Source organism: Odocoileus virginianus, chromosome 1, assembly GCF_023699985.2.
Source record: "Odocoileus virginianus isolate 20LAN1187 ecotype Illinois chromosome 1, Ovbor_1.2, whole genome shotgun sequence".
Classification (NCBI taxonomy): Eukaryota; Metazoa; Chordata; class Mammalia; order Artiodactyla; family Cervidae; genus Odocoileus; species Odocoileus virginianus.
In genome coordinates, this window is record NC_069674.1 from 24,900,853 (window position 1) to 24,914,065 (window position 13,213).

Here is a 13,213-nt window from a genome sequence, read left to right on the forward strand (position 1 = left end):
CACAAGGGTGGTGTCATCTGCATATCTGAGGTTATTGATATCTCTCTGGGCAATCTTGATTCCAGCTTGTGCTTCCTCTAGCCCAGCATTTCTCATGATGTACTCTGCATATAAGTTAAATAAGCAGGGTGACAATATACAACCTTGCTGCTGCTGCTGCTGCTAAATTGCTTCAGTTGTGTCTGACTCTGTGCAATCCCATAGACGGCAGCCCACTAGTCTCCTCTGTCCCTGGAGTGGGTTGCCATTGCCTTCTCCAATACAGCCTTGACGTACTCCTTTTCCTATTTGGAACCAGTCTGTTGTTCCATGTCCAGTTCTAACTGTTGCTTCCTGACCTGCATACAGGTTTCTCAAGAGGCAGGTCAGGTGATCTGGTATTCCCATCTCTTTCAGAATTTGCCACAGTTTATTGTGATCCACACAAAGGCTTTGGCATAGTCAATAAAGCAGAAATAGATGTTTTTCTGGAACTCTCTTGCTTTTTCGATGATCCAGCAGATGTTGGCAGTTTGATCTCTGGTTCCTCTGCCTTTTCTAAATCCAACTTGAACATCTGAAAGTTCATGGTTCACATATTGCTGAAGCCTGGCTTGGAGAATTTTGAGCATTACTTTACTAATGTGTGAGATGAGTGCAATTGTGCGGTAGTTTGAGCATTCTTTGGCATTTCCTTTCTTTGGGATTGGAATGAAAACCGACCTTTTCCAGTCCTGTGGCCATTGCTGAGTTATCCAAATTTGCTGGCATATTGAGTGCAGCACTTTCACAGCATCACCTTTTAGGATTTGAAATAGCTCAACTGGAATTCCATCACCTCCACTAGCTTTGTTCATAGTGATGCTTCCTAAGGCCCACTTGACTTCACATTCCAGGATGTCTGGCTCTAGGTGAGTGATCACACCATTGTGATTATCTGGGTCGTGAAGTTCTTTTTTGTACAGTTCTTCTATGTATTCTTGCCACCTCTTCTTAGTTTCCTCCTATATAAAAGGGGCATAAAATGAGTGCTCACCTTGTAGGGTTGGTGTGATGATTAAATGAGATAATGTGTGTCAGATTCTTAGATAAGTTCTTGGCCCATGGTAAACACAGGTAGGGCTTCTGTGGTGGCTCAGTGGTAAAGAATCAGCCTACAATGCAGAAGACCTGGGTTTGATCCCTGGGTTGGGAAGGTCCCCTGGAGGAGGTCATGGCAACCCACTCTAGTATCCTTGCTTGGCGAATTCCAAGGACAGAGGAGCCTGGCGGGCTCTAGTCCATGGGGTCACAAAGAGTCAGACACAAATGATGCTACTGAGCACTCACGTATGCAAGCATAGGCAATTTTTTGCTGCCATTTATTCTTGGAACGAGATTTGCCAAATTGGGAGATTTGCCAAAAATTGTTTAGGCTGCTATTTCTGGAAGAGAAAAAACTTTCAGGCTGTTTGGGAAATAACTTCATTATGATTTTCTCTTTGTGGTAGGGTCTATTGCTGCTGGCCCTTCTCTTGTTAAAAATTCTGACTAGTGATTTTTCTTTGTTGTGTTTTTCCCTCCATGGTACCTATAGACATTGAGGGCATGGTGAACCTGTTACTAACAGGAGGTGAAATGGTAGCACAGGAACAAGATTATCACACTGAAACTGAACTGAAATATGCTCTGAGCCTTTGAACATTTGTTGTTATATGAACCCGGGTCAGGGAATAGTTTGGGCTTTCCTGGTGGCTCAGTGGTAAAGAATCTGCCTGTGATGCAGGAGACCCAGCTTTGATCCCTGGGTTGGGAAGATGCCCTGGATAAGGGCATGGAAACCCATTCCAGTATTCTTGCCTGGAGAATTCCAGGGACAGAGGAGCCTGGCAGGCTAGAGTCCATGGGGTCAGACACAACTGGAATGACTCAGCAGCAGCAGCAGGGAATGGTATACTCCAAAAAATGTTTTCTCCAGCCATCTTTTTTGGTCAGAAATTTGTTAACTCACTCCATCATAGTTCGTCAGCCCTGTGAGAACAAGGTATATATCCAGAACTCTATATCCAGAAGAGCACGCTACCCCAGCTCACCTCTCTGCACGGGAGACCACTGCTTTCCCTTTGCTTGTTGCCCCAGCCTTGTAAGAGTTCTCTTTCCCTAGAGAAGCTTAATCCATCACCAGTGCTGAGTGGTATTTTAGAATGCACTCTATATCCTGGAACACAGTAGGTGATGACCCAGAAGGGTTCCCATGGCATGACAGAAACACACTGAGAGTCATGCAGTCTGTTCCTTTGTCTCACTGTTTACTGTTGTCTTGGGGACCGGGATGATTCTCTGAGCAGAGACATCCCTACAGGATAATTAAAAGGTAATATAAACATTTCCAGAAATTAAACCTAGGAAGCGTACTTCAGTTCAGTTCAGTTCAGTTCAGTTCAGTCGCTCAGTTGTGTCCGACTCTTTGTGACCCCATGGACTGCAGCACGCCAGGCCTCCCTGTCCATCACCAACTCCCGGAGTCCTCTCAAACCCGTGTCCATTTAGTCGGTGATGCCATCCAACCAGCTCATCCTCTGTCGCCCCCCTTCTCCTCCTGCCTTCAATCCCTCCCAGCATCAAGGTTTTTTTCCAATGAGTCAATTCTTCGCATGAGGTGGCCAAAGGATTGGAGTTTCAGCTTCAGCATCAGTCCCTCCAATGAACACTCAGGACTGATCTCCTTTGGGATGGACTGGTTGTGTCCTTAGCTCTAGCTAAATCTCGATACTAATTGTCTTCCTTTGACCAAATTCTCAGGCCTTCTTTGAAAACTTTCAAACATTTCTAAATTATTTTTATTGCGGTAAAAAAATGTATGATGTAAAATCCTAACCATTTTTAAGTGTACAGAACAGTACCATTAACTATATTTACATCATTGTGCAACCAATCTCCAGAAATTGTTCATCTTGTAAAATTGAAACTCTGGATTCGTTAAGCAACTCCCCATTCGGCCCAGCTCCTGGCAACCGTCATTCTACTTTCTGTTTTTGTGAATTCGACTATCCTAGTTACTCCTATAAGTGGAATCACACCATATTTATCTATTGTGACTGGCTTAATTCACTTAGCTCAGTGTCCTCAAAATTCATCCATGTTGTAGCATGTGTCAGAATTCCTCTTTAAGGCTGGATAATATTCCACTGTATGTGTATACCACATTTTGTTTACTCATTCATCTGTTAATGGACATTTGGATTGCTTCCATCCCTTAGCTGTTATGAATAGAACATGGGTATACAAATAAGTTTTTAGGTTCCTGTTTTCAGTTTTTCTTGGGAAAAAAAATAAAATTGTTGGCTCATATGGTAAAGGCTTCCATTCTTATTGCGAAAAAATATCACATACAAAAGAATAAAGTTCTCATAGGACATACAAAAATTAGCTGAAAATGGATGTGTTGGGCTGCACCCCACAGGCCTGCAAGGCCTGTACTTGCCCAACTTCAAGACCAGAAAAAAGAGCCAGGAATTGGTGACAGAAACATCAGGAGTTTGAAGGATGAGGGAGCTCGAGTGACACCCCACCATGGGCAGCAGATAGCAGGCAGGACAAGGCAGTAGTCTTCCCTACCACAGGAAGAGGGAGTTTACCAGTTGTGGGAGAATTGATATCAGGTTGGCTCATCAATTGCCAAGGAAACTATCATAGTGGAGATAGTTCTGATCTAAAGATTAGGACAGTTACTAGCTGGGGCCAAGGGGAGTTCAGTTCAGTTCAGTTGCTCAGTGGTATCCGACTCTTTGTGACCCCATGGACTGCAGCATGCCAGGCCTCCTTGTCCATCATCAACACCCGGAGCTTACTCAAACTCATGTCCATAGAATCGGTGATGCCATCCAATCATCTCATCCTCTGTTGTCCCCTTCTCCTCCTGCCTTCAATTTTTCCCAGCATCAGGGTCTTTTCCAATGAGTCAGTTCTTCACATCAGGTGGTCAAACTCCATATATTGAAGTTTCAGCTTTAGCATCAGTCCTTCCAATGAGTATTCAGGACTGATTTCCTTTAGGATGGACTGGTTGGATCTCCTGGCAGTCCAAGGGACTCTTAAGAGTCTTCTCCAACACCACAGTTTAAAAGTATCAATTCTTCGGTGCTCAGCTTTCTTTATAGTTCAACTCTCACATCCATACATGACTACTGGAAAAACCATAGCTTTGACTGGATGGTCCTTTGTTGGCAAAGTAATGTCTCTGCTTTTTAAAATGCTATCTAGGTTGGTCATAGCTTTCCTTCCAAGGAGTAAGTGTATTTTAATTTCATGGCTGCAATCACCATCTGCAGTGATTTGGAGCCCCCCAAAATAAAGTCTGTCACTGTTTTCATTGTTTCCCCATCAATTTGCCATGAAGGGATGGGACCAGATGCCATGATCATAGTTTTCTGAATGTTGAGTTTTAAGCTAACTTTTTTACTCTCCTCTTTCACTTTCATCAAGAGGCTCTTTAGTTCTTCTTTGCTTTCTGCCATAAGGGTGGTGTCATCTGCATATCTGAGGTTTTTGATATTTCTCCCGGCAGTCTTGATTCCAGCTTGTGCTTCATCCAGCCCAGCATTTCTCATGGTGTACTCTGCATATAAGGTAAATAAGCAGGGTGACAATATAGGTCTTTACTGATTGGGCTCTATGATTAAGAAGGAAACTCACTCAGTTGAGTAAGGTGTAGGTGAGGCAGGGACTGGTCAAGCATGGGATGAACAGGTAGCAAGAGAACAGCCATCTGGGCTAGCCAACTCATGAAGTTCAGTTCAGTTGCTCAGTCATGTCCAACTCTTTTTGACTCCATGAACTGCAGGATGCTAGACTTCCCTGTCCATCACCAACTCCCAGAGCTTGCTCAAACTCATGTCCGTTGAGTCAGTGATACAATCCAACCATCTCATCCTCTGTTGTCCCCTTCTCCTCCTGCCTTCAATCTTTCCCAGCATCAGGGCCCTTTCTAATTAGTCAGTTCTTCACATCAGGTGGCCAAAGTATTGGAGCTTCAGCTTCAGCATCAGTCCCTCCAATGAATATTCAAGACTGATTTCCTTTATAAGATGTAAGATATAAAACTATTAAATTAGAAGAAAACATGAGATAAATCTTTATGATCTTAGATTTGGCAAAAGATTCCTAGAAATGACACCAAGAACATGAGGAGCAAAAGCAACAAGTAGACAAACTGAACTTTGATAAAAATTTAAGTTTTGTGCTTCAGAGGACACTGGCTTAGTCCATTCAAACTGCTGTCACAAACTGTCACAGACTGAACAGCTTATAAAAAAACAGAAATCCTCACTGTTTTGTAGGCTGAAAGTCTGAGATCAGGGTGCCAGCCTGGCTGGGAGAGGGCCCTTCTCTGGGTCGCAGACTTCCTGTTGGGATCTCACATGGCAGAAGGGACTAGGGAGCTCTGGGGTGTCTCTTTGATAAGAGCATAATGCCATTCGTGAGGGCTGCATTCTCCTGACCTGAGCATTTTCCAGTGGCCCTACATCCTAATACCATCACATTAGACATTAAGATTTCAAAATATGAGTTTTGAGGGGCACAAATATTCAGCATGCACTATCAAGAAAGTGAAAAGATGATCTACAGAATGGGAGAAAATATTTGCAAATCATATTGAATAAGAAACTTATATCCATGTATATGTATGGCTGAGTCCCTTTCTTGTTCACCTAAACTATCACTACATTTTTAACAGGCTATACCCCCAACACAAAATAAAAAGTTTTTTTTAAAAAAGACAGACTTGTATCCAGTATATATAAAGAACTGTTATAACTCAGTAATAAAAAAGATAACCCTAAAAATAAAAAAAGGAAAAAAATGAAAAAACAAAAAAAGAAGAAGAAAAAAGAAAGATAACCCAATTTTTTTTTCAGCCTCTAAGTTTTTATTAACATGAGTTTCCAAAAACAAGCATCCATATTAGTGTGGGAAGTGAGGGTGGGAGGAGGGGGAAGGGCAGGAAGAAGGAATTCTGTTCTTTTGGTAATAAAGCTCCAGGTTCATTCCATAGTGGATTTCATAGTCCAACAGAGACATGTGGTCCTTAAAAATCGTGTACCACTTCTTCAGTACGATCTTGTTCCAACGGGTGCCAGTTTGGGCTGCGATCAGCTTCTTAAGGTCCCTGATGGTGTCATCCGTATTGCACTTAATGTGCGCCTTCTTCCCCAGACGGTCGATGCAAACAACCTCGATCATCCTGGCTGGAGCAACACAAAGCGGGGACCAGGAGGCAACTGAATCGGGACTTCAGGGGTCCCCTCAAATAGCCTGGAAGAAGCACATGCCACAACCTCCTCGCACTGCTGCCGAGATAACCCAATTTAAAATGAGCAAAGGCTATGAATGGGAATGAAGTATTATTGACCCATGCTATAGTGCAGATAAATCTTGAAAACTTCATGTCAAGTGAAAGAAATCAGTCAAAAAAAGGCTGCATAAATACATAATTCCATTCACATGAAATCTGTGCAATAGGGAAATCTCCATGAAGATAACATAGGTTAGTAGTTGCTGAGGACAGGGGTGGGGAGAGGAGGGCTTGGGGAGAGGAGTGATAGCTAAAGGGGACAGGGTTTCTTTTGAGGTGATAAAAATTGTTCTAAAATTGGTGACAGTTGTATGTATCTGTGAATCTATTAAAAATCATTGAATTAGAACTTTGAGGTGGGGAAATTGTACTATATATGAATTATATTTCCATAAAGCTAGTTGAGAAAAAGAAGAGGAGGAATTTATTAGAAAGATACAGACTTGGGACTTCCCTGGCAGTCCAGTGGTTAAGACTTCATGCTTCCACTGCAGGGGGCACAGGTTTGATCCCTGGTTGGGGAACTAAGATCTCACATGCCTAGCAGCTCAGCCAAAAATAATGAATCAATCAGTCCAGAGACTTGGGCCACATGCCAGACCAATTACATTAGAAAATCTGGGGATAGCACCCAAGTTCCAGAAACCAGGATTTTTAAAAAAGGTACAGACTCATGTAACCCATGTAACACTAAGGTGGGGCTGAGCCTGTTGAGCCCTCAAAGTTTGAGGAAAAGAAGTGGGGGAATTAATCAGATATAGACTTGGGAATTACTTGGGAATTCCCTGGCCATCCAGTGGTTAAGGCTCCGTGCTTCAGATTGGCCAAAAAAAATCTATCAATGCTGAAATTCTGGCCCAGAGGAGGGGTCCTCACAAAATTCCTAATTTGCAGCATCAACACCACCTGGAAACTCTTGGAAAAGTAGACCCTTGGACCACTGAAGAGACCGACTGAATCACAAACTCTAGGGGTGCAGCCCAAAAAACAGTGTTTTAAGGGGATGCTGATGCAGGCTCAAGTTTGAGAACTACTTGAGCACCATATGGAAGCCAGGAAGTTTCCTCCTCACTTCTGCACGTGTTTCTTTTTGGGCACATGTTTCCTTTGTTGCTGCAGACAGATTTTTTCTGTATCACCCATCCTCCCTGACACCTAACAGTAGTCTTCACTGTAGGAAAGTGTTGCTATTGTTCAGTTGCTAAATCATGTCAGACTCTTTGTGACCCCATGGACTACAGCATGCTAGGCTCCTCTGTCCTTCACTGTCTTTCAGAGTTTGCTCAAATCCATGTCCATTGAATTGAGGATGCTAACTAACCATCTCATCCTCTGTTGCCCTCTCTCTTTTGCCTTCAGTCTTTCCCAGCATCAGGGTCTTTTCCAATGAGTCAGCTCTTCCAATCAGGTGGCCAAAGTATTGGAGCTTCAGCTTCAGCATTAGTCCTTCCAATGAATATTCAGGGTTGATTTCCTTTAGGGTTGACTGGTTTAATCTCCTTGCAGTTCTAGGGACTTTCAAGAGTCTTCCAGCACCACAATTCAAAACATCAATTCACTGGCTCTCAGCCTTCTTTCTGGTCCAACTTTCCCATCCATATATGACTATTGGAAAACCATAGCTTTGACTATATGGACCTTTGCTGGCAAAGTGATGTCTTTTCTTTTTAATGTGCTATCTAGTTTTGTATAGCTTTTCTTCCAAGGAGCAAGCATCTTTTAATATCACGGCTGCAATCACTGTCCACAGTGATTTTGGAGACCAAGACAATAAAATCTGTAGGAAATGGCCACCAATTCCCAAATTTAAATCTCTTTAGAAGCACTAGCCAAATTTAGACTAGCATCCAGTTCCAACTGCAAATTCTGGGGGAGGAATTCAGGTGGCCCAGCTTATGTCAGCAACCTCCTCAAGGTTGTTCCCAATATAACCCTGGAATGGGGTTGGGAAGGGCCAGTTCCCAGAAAACAGGTGAGAGAGACAGACAAAACAATGAGGATCTCTCATGGGAGGCAAGAGAAGGAAATCTGTGGTGACTAACCACTGAGGTTTGCCTGGGACCTTCCTAGATTTAGCACTGAGAGCCTCATGTCCTGGGAAACCCCTGGGTCCTGAGCAAACTAGAACAATTGGTCACTTGAGAATTGAAGAGTAGGGTGGGAAGGGAGGGCCTTTCACTCTGGAGAAGTACAAAAGGAAAAGGAGTTGGTGAGATTCTCAAGTGGGGGCATTTGGAGATGTTGGTGTGTTTTTGGTTGTCACCACGACTGGAACTGGGGTGTGCAAGTGATACTCCATGAGGCTTGAATCACACTTGCACAAATGGTCCTGCCCCCAATGCCAGTAGCTCTCCTGCTGAGAAACTCTCAAATGACTAAATGAACATGCAGCCAACAAACTAGGTACACATTAGAACCACCTAATCCCTGACCTAGCCCCAGGGTTTCTGATTTAAGTCGTCTAGGGAGGTACCCAGGCATTGGAGTACCCAATGTTTAAAGTACCCCCAGGCAATTTTAATGTGCAACTGGGTTGATAGGCACCATTGAGAATAAAGTGACATCAGAGAGTTTTGGAAGGTGAAGTATTAGGGTGCTGGGGGAAGAGGGAAGTTGGGATGTCTGAGGTTGTAGAGAGATCTAGAAGCCTGGGGGACAGTGATGAGGGCATTGGATTTGTTCACGGAAATAGGCCCTGGAGTCCGGTTACTGCGGCATAAAACCAGAGCAGGTATGTGATCAGTGCCTGCTAAGCAGAGTGGCAGGGAAGGTGAGAGTCATAAAGTGGATCTAAATATCTAATTTCTTCCAGAAGTGAGAGCCAGCTGGTAAGCATTTGGACCCCAGAAAGTGTGTCAGTGTTTATTGGTGCTTGGCTGGTAAAGTAGCCAAGTCTTTGGCTTGTTGATTGCCTGGAGAGATCATTAATACACTATTCCTCCTATATTTGAAAAGACTTGGTTTGGGGGTAAGAACTTGTGATTTCTAAGTATCTCAATAAGACCATAAGTGACAGTTTGACTCCATATTTTTGTAAAATGCTAATTGCTTTACAGCTGCTTCGTGTGGGCACTGTTATGTCCAACTTTTTGGGAGCCCATGGACTGTAGCTCACCAAGCTCCTCTGCCCATGGAATTTTCCATGGCAAAAATACTGGAGTGGGTTGCCATTCCCTTCTCCAAGGGATCTTTCTGACCCAGGGATCCAACCCAGGTCTCTTGCATAGTAGGTGGATTCTTTACTGTCTGAATCACCAAGGAAGCCCTTAGGGGTGTAAAGAACCCAATGTAAACAATGAGCCAATTCCACGGCGCGTTCATCGATCTTACTTGCACCTCCTTGTAAGTTGGATGGGTAGGAATCATGCTGCTTTTGGCAGGGAAATCCAGTTTAGGAAAGTAGTTATTGATACTCAGAGTCACATAGGACTTCCCTGTAGCTCAGATGATAAAGAAGCTGCCTGCAATGCAGGAGACCTGGGTTCAATCCCTGGGTCAGAAACATCCTCTGAAAAAGGGGATGGCAATCCACTCCAATATTCTTGCTTGGAGAATCTCATAGACAGAGAGGCCCGGAGGACCACAGTTTGTGGGGTGGCAAAGAGTCGGACACGACTGAGCGACTAACACTTACTTACTTACTTACTTAGAGTCACATAGCTAGAAGAAAGTGCTGCTGGGACTGGTACCCGGGGTCTAATGTTTAGGATAGCCCTCCTTCCACCATGCCATATAAGGGAGAGTCATTTTCTTTCTCCCTGTAGCCAGCTGGTGTGTGCGTGAATGCCTGCTCAGGCTTTAAGTTGTGTCTGACTCTTTAAGACCCCATGGACTACAGCCTTCCAGGCTCCTCTGTGCGTGGCATTTTCCAGGAGCCTTCTGCTTTTGTGAGGGGAGTGTCATCTTCCATCAGCCTGACTGGGTGACAGTTTGACTCACAACATATGAGCACCAGTGTATTGCTTAATACACTGAAGTAAAGCTGGACTAAAAATCAATAAACTGTGGATGTTATATGACATAAAATGTTAATCTTGTTGGAATAAGGCTACATTTCCCCTCCTGTGTGTCTGGCTTCCAAAGAGAAGAGTTAACTGGGGAAGGAAGACTTTGTGAGGGATTAAGGAGAAGGAGGGTGCTGCTCATGTGGCACTAGTAGTAAAGAATCTGCCTGCCAATGCAGGACATGCACATGGGAGACGTGGGTTTGGTCCTTGGGTTGGGAAGATCTCCTGGAGTAGGAAATGGCAACCCATTCCAGTATTCCTGCCTGGAAAATTCCATGGGCAGTGGAGTCTGGCAGGCTATAGTCCATGAGGCCACAAAGAGTCGGACATGACAGAGCACAAGAAGGAACTAGGGGCAGGTGGGTGGACCTTTACTGAACTGTGTATGTTTTTTCTGTACCATTGCCCTTAGGTTCTCTGTACAGTATTTTTTTTTTCTGAAAAGATTATCACTTTGTGAATGTTCAGAAAAATTCCAACCTCCTTAGTGTCTTGCCACCCCACTCTATCAGAACTGTCCCTCAGAACATCCCTCTTTCAACAAGGCCCCTTTTGACTGTGGACAGTTAATTCATGTTCTTCCTATTCCATAGAAATTTATGATCTCTATTCACCATCCTCCTCTCCTGATCCCTCTCACTGGTTTGAATTTGCTTTGCAAGGGAAATTGGGAGCAAAGCTGGCCATGACTGAGAAAATTCTGAGCTGGAGAGCCACACAAAGGCAAATGCTGTCCTCAGCACATGAGCCCCGGATGTGGGTTTAATGAAAGGAAAGAGGTTTAATACCAGGTATATGACTGTCTTGGGTTGTGCAGCTGGAGGAATATGATACAAGATATGTGCCCTATGGGTTGAAGCTGGGCCGGAAGAGGCCTGTGCGTGCGACCTTTGGGCCAACAGTCACCACGACTGAGTTGGCAGCGGCTCCTGACGGTTATGACTTCAAGTTTACAGTGTCACTGTTTTGGGGAAAAAACCATGTTGATTTTGAGAAAATATATTTGTTAAAAGTGTAAATAATCATTATAAAGAAAAATTCAAGTCATAGAAACACTATTAATGCATTTAGCAAATATTTATTGTGTTCCTGCCATATGCCAGGAACCACTGAAAGCTCTGGGGATATGACGTTACTGAGAGCTTCCATGTTAATGGAGGGAATAGCCAAAAAATAATAAAAATATGGAAGGTGTCACGTGGTGATAAATGCTATGAAGAAATACACAGAAAAAAGAAAGTAGAAACCACTCAAAAGTCCATCACTGCAGCTAAGCTGTATTAACATTCTGTTGAAAATTCTTCCAGATACTTTTCTGCTGCTGCTGCTAAGTCACTTCAGTCGTGTCCGACTCTGTGCGACCCCACAGATGGCAGCCCACCAGACTCCCCCATCCCCAGGATTCTCCAGGCAAAAACACTGGAGTGGGTTGCCATTTTCTTCTCCAAGGCATGAAAGTGAACAGTGAAAGTGAAGTCGCTCAGTCATGTCCGACTCTTCGAGACTCCATGAACTGCAGCCCACCAGGCTCCTCCGTCCATGGGATTTTCCAGGCAAGAGGACTGGAGTGGGTTGCCATTGCCTTCTCCAGATACCTCTCTACTTATATAGAAACATAGGTATGATTTCCTGTCAATGAGTATTTTTATATGCTGTCATAACCTGTTTCTTTTTCAATAATATTTTGCTATCTTTTCATGTCAATAAATAAACTAACATAATTTTTCCAGTTATGACATTTGTTTTAATTTGCAAACTTTCAGAGAAGTAGAGACAATGGTATAGTGACCACAATTACCTATTCCCTGCGTTTAATAAATGTTAACATATTTGATTAATTGGGGGGATAGGACTTATGCTAAATTACAGTCTTTGTGAACATCTTACTTGTCCTGTTTCTACCCTAGGGGGGTGAAGGGCAAGTCAATTCTGACACCGTCTGTAGTATCAGACTCTACAGGCTGAAAGGCTCAGCCCCCCTCACTACCCTCACTTTGGATGTCAGTCTTACTTCAGGAGTCCCCAGGCCACCTGCACTACTGAGCAACTGGTTACAAATTCAAGGGTTCCCACTACCCCCACAGGTTTGAAACTCTTCTAGAAAAACTTACAGAACTCAGTTAAGCACTACATTTATAACTGAAGTTTTACTTAAAAGGGCAAGTTGTGGGAAGATGACACAGCTGTTCTGTCTGGGTGGAGTCAGGATATGTCACCCTTCTGGCATACAAACATGTTCCTCAACCAGAAATCTCGACTGAGCTTTGATGTCCAGTGTTTTGATCAGGGTTTCATTACTAGGTACATTATATTGATATCAGTGTTACTGATTGCACTTAATCTGGCCTAAAGTTGCAACCCTCTAATCACCTGATTAGTCTTTCAAGTAACCAAACCTTATCTTGTCATTTCATTGTTGAACTGTTCTTTATATATTCTGGATAATGACTAATCCCTTGAAGAGATCTCTAGTCTTTCCCATTCTTTCGTTTCCTCTGTTTCTTTGCATTGTTCACTTAAGAAGGCTTTCTTATCTCTCCTTGCTATTCTCTGGAACTCTGCATTCAATCGGGCATCTCTTCCCCATTCTCCTTTGCCTTTCCCTTCTTAGCTATCTGTAGGGCCTCCCAGACAACTATTTTGCCTTCTTGCATTTCTTTTTCCTGGGGATGGTTTTGATCACTGCCTCCAGTAAAATGTTATGAGCCTTTGTCCAAGTTCTTCAGGCACTCTGTCAGATCTAATACTTTGAATCTATTTGTCACTTCCACTGTATAACGGTAAGGAATTTGATATAGGTCATACACGAATGGTCTAGTGGTTTTCCCTACTTTCTTCAATTTAAGTATGAATTTTGCAGTAAGGAGCTCAAGATCTGAACCACAGTCAGCTC

General features: G+C 43.4%; 1 pseudogene; it reads right to left on the reverse strand.

Moving 5' to 3' along the window:
- Positions 1-5,870: 5,870 nt before the first annotated feature.
- On the reverse strand, positions 5,871-6,349 carry LOC110125561 (ubiquitin-like protein 5 pseudogene; annotated as a pseudogene).
- Between the last annotated feature and the right edge of the window lie 6,864 nt (positions 6,350-13,213).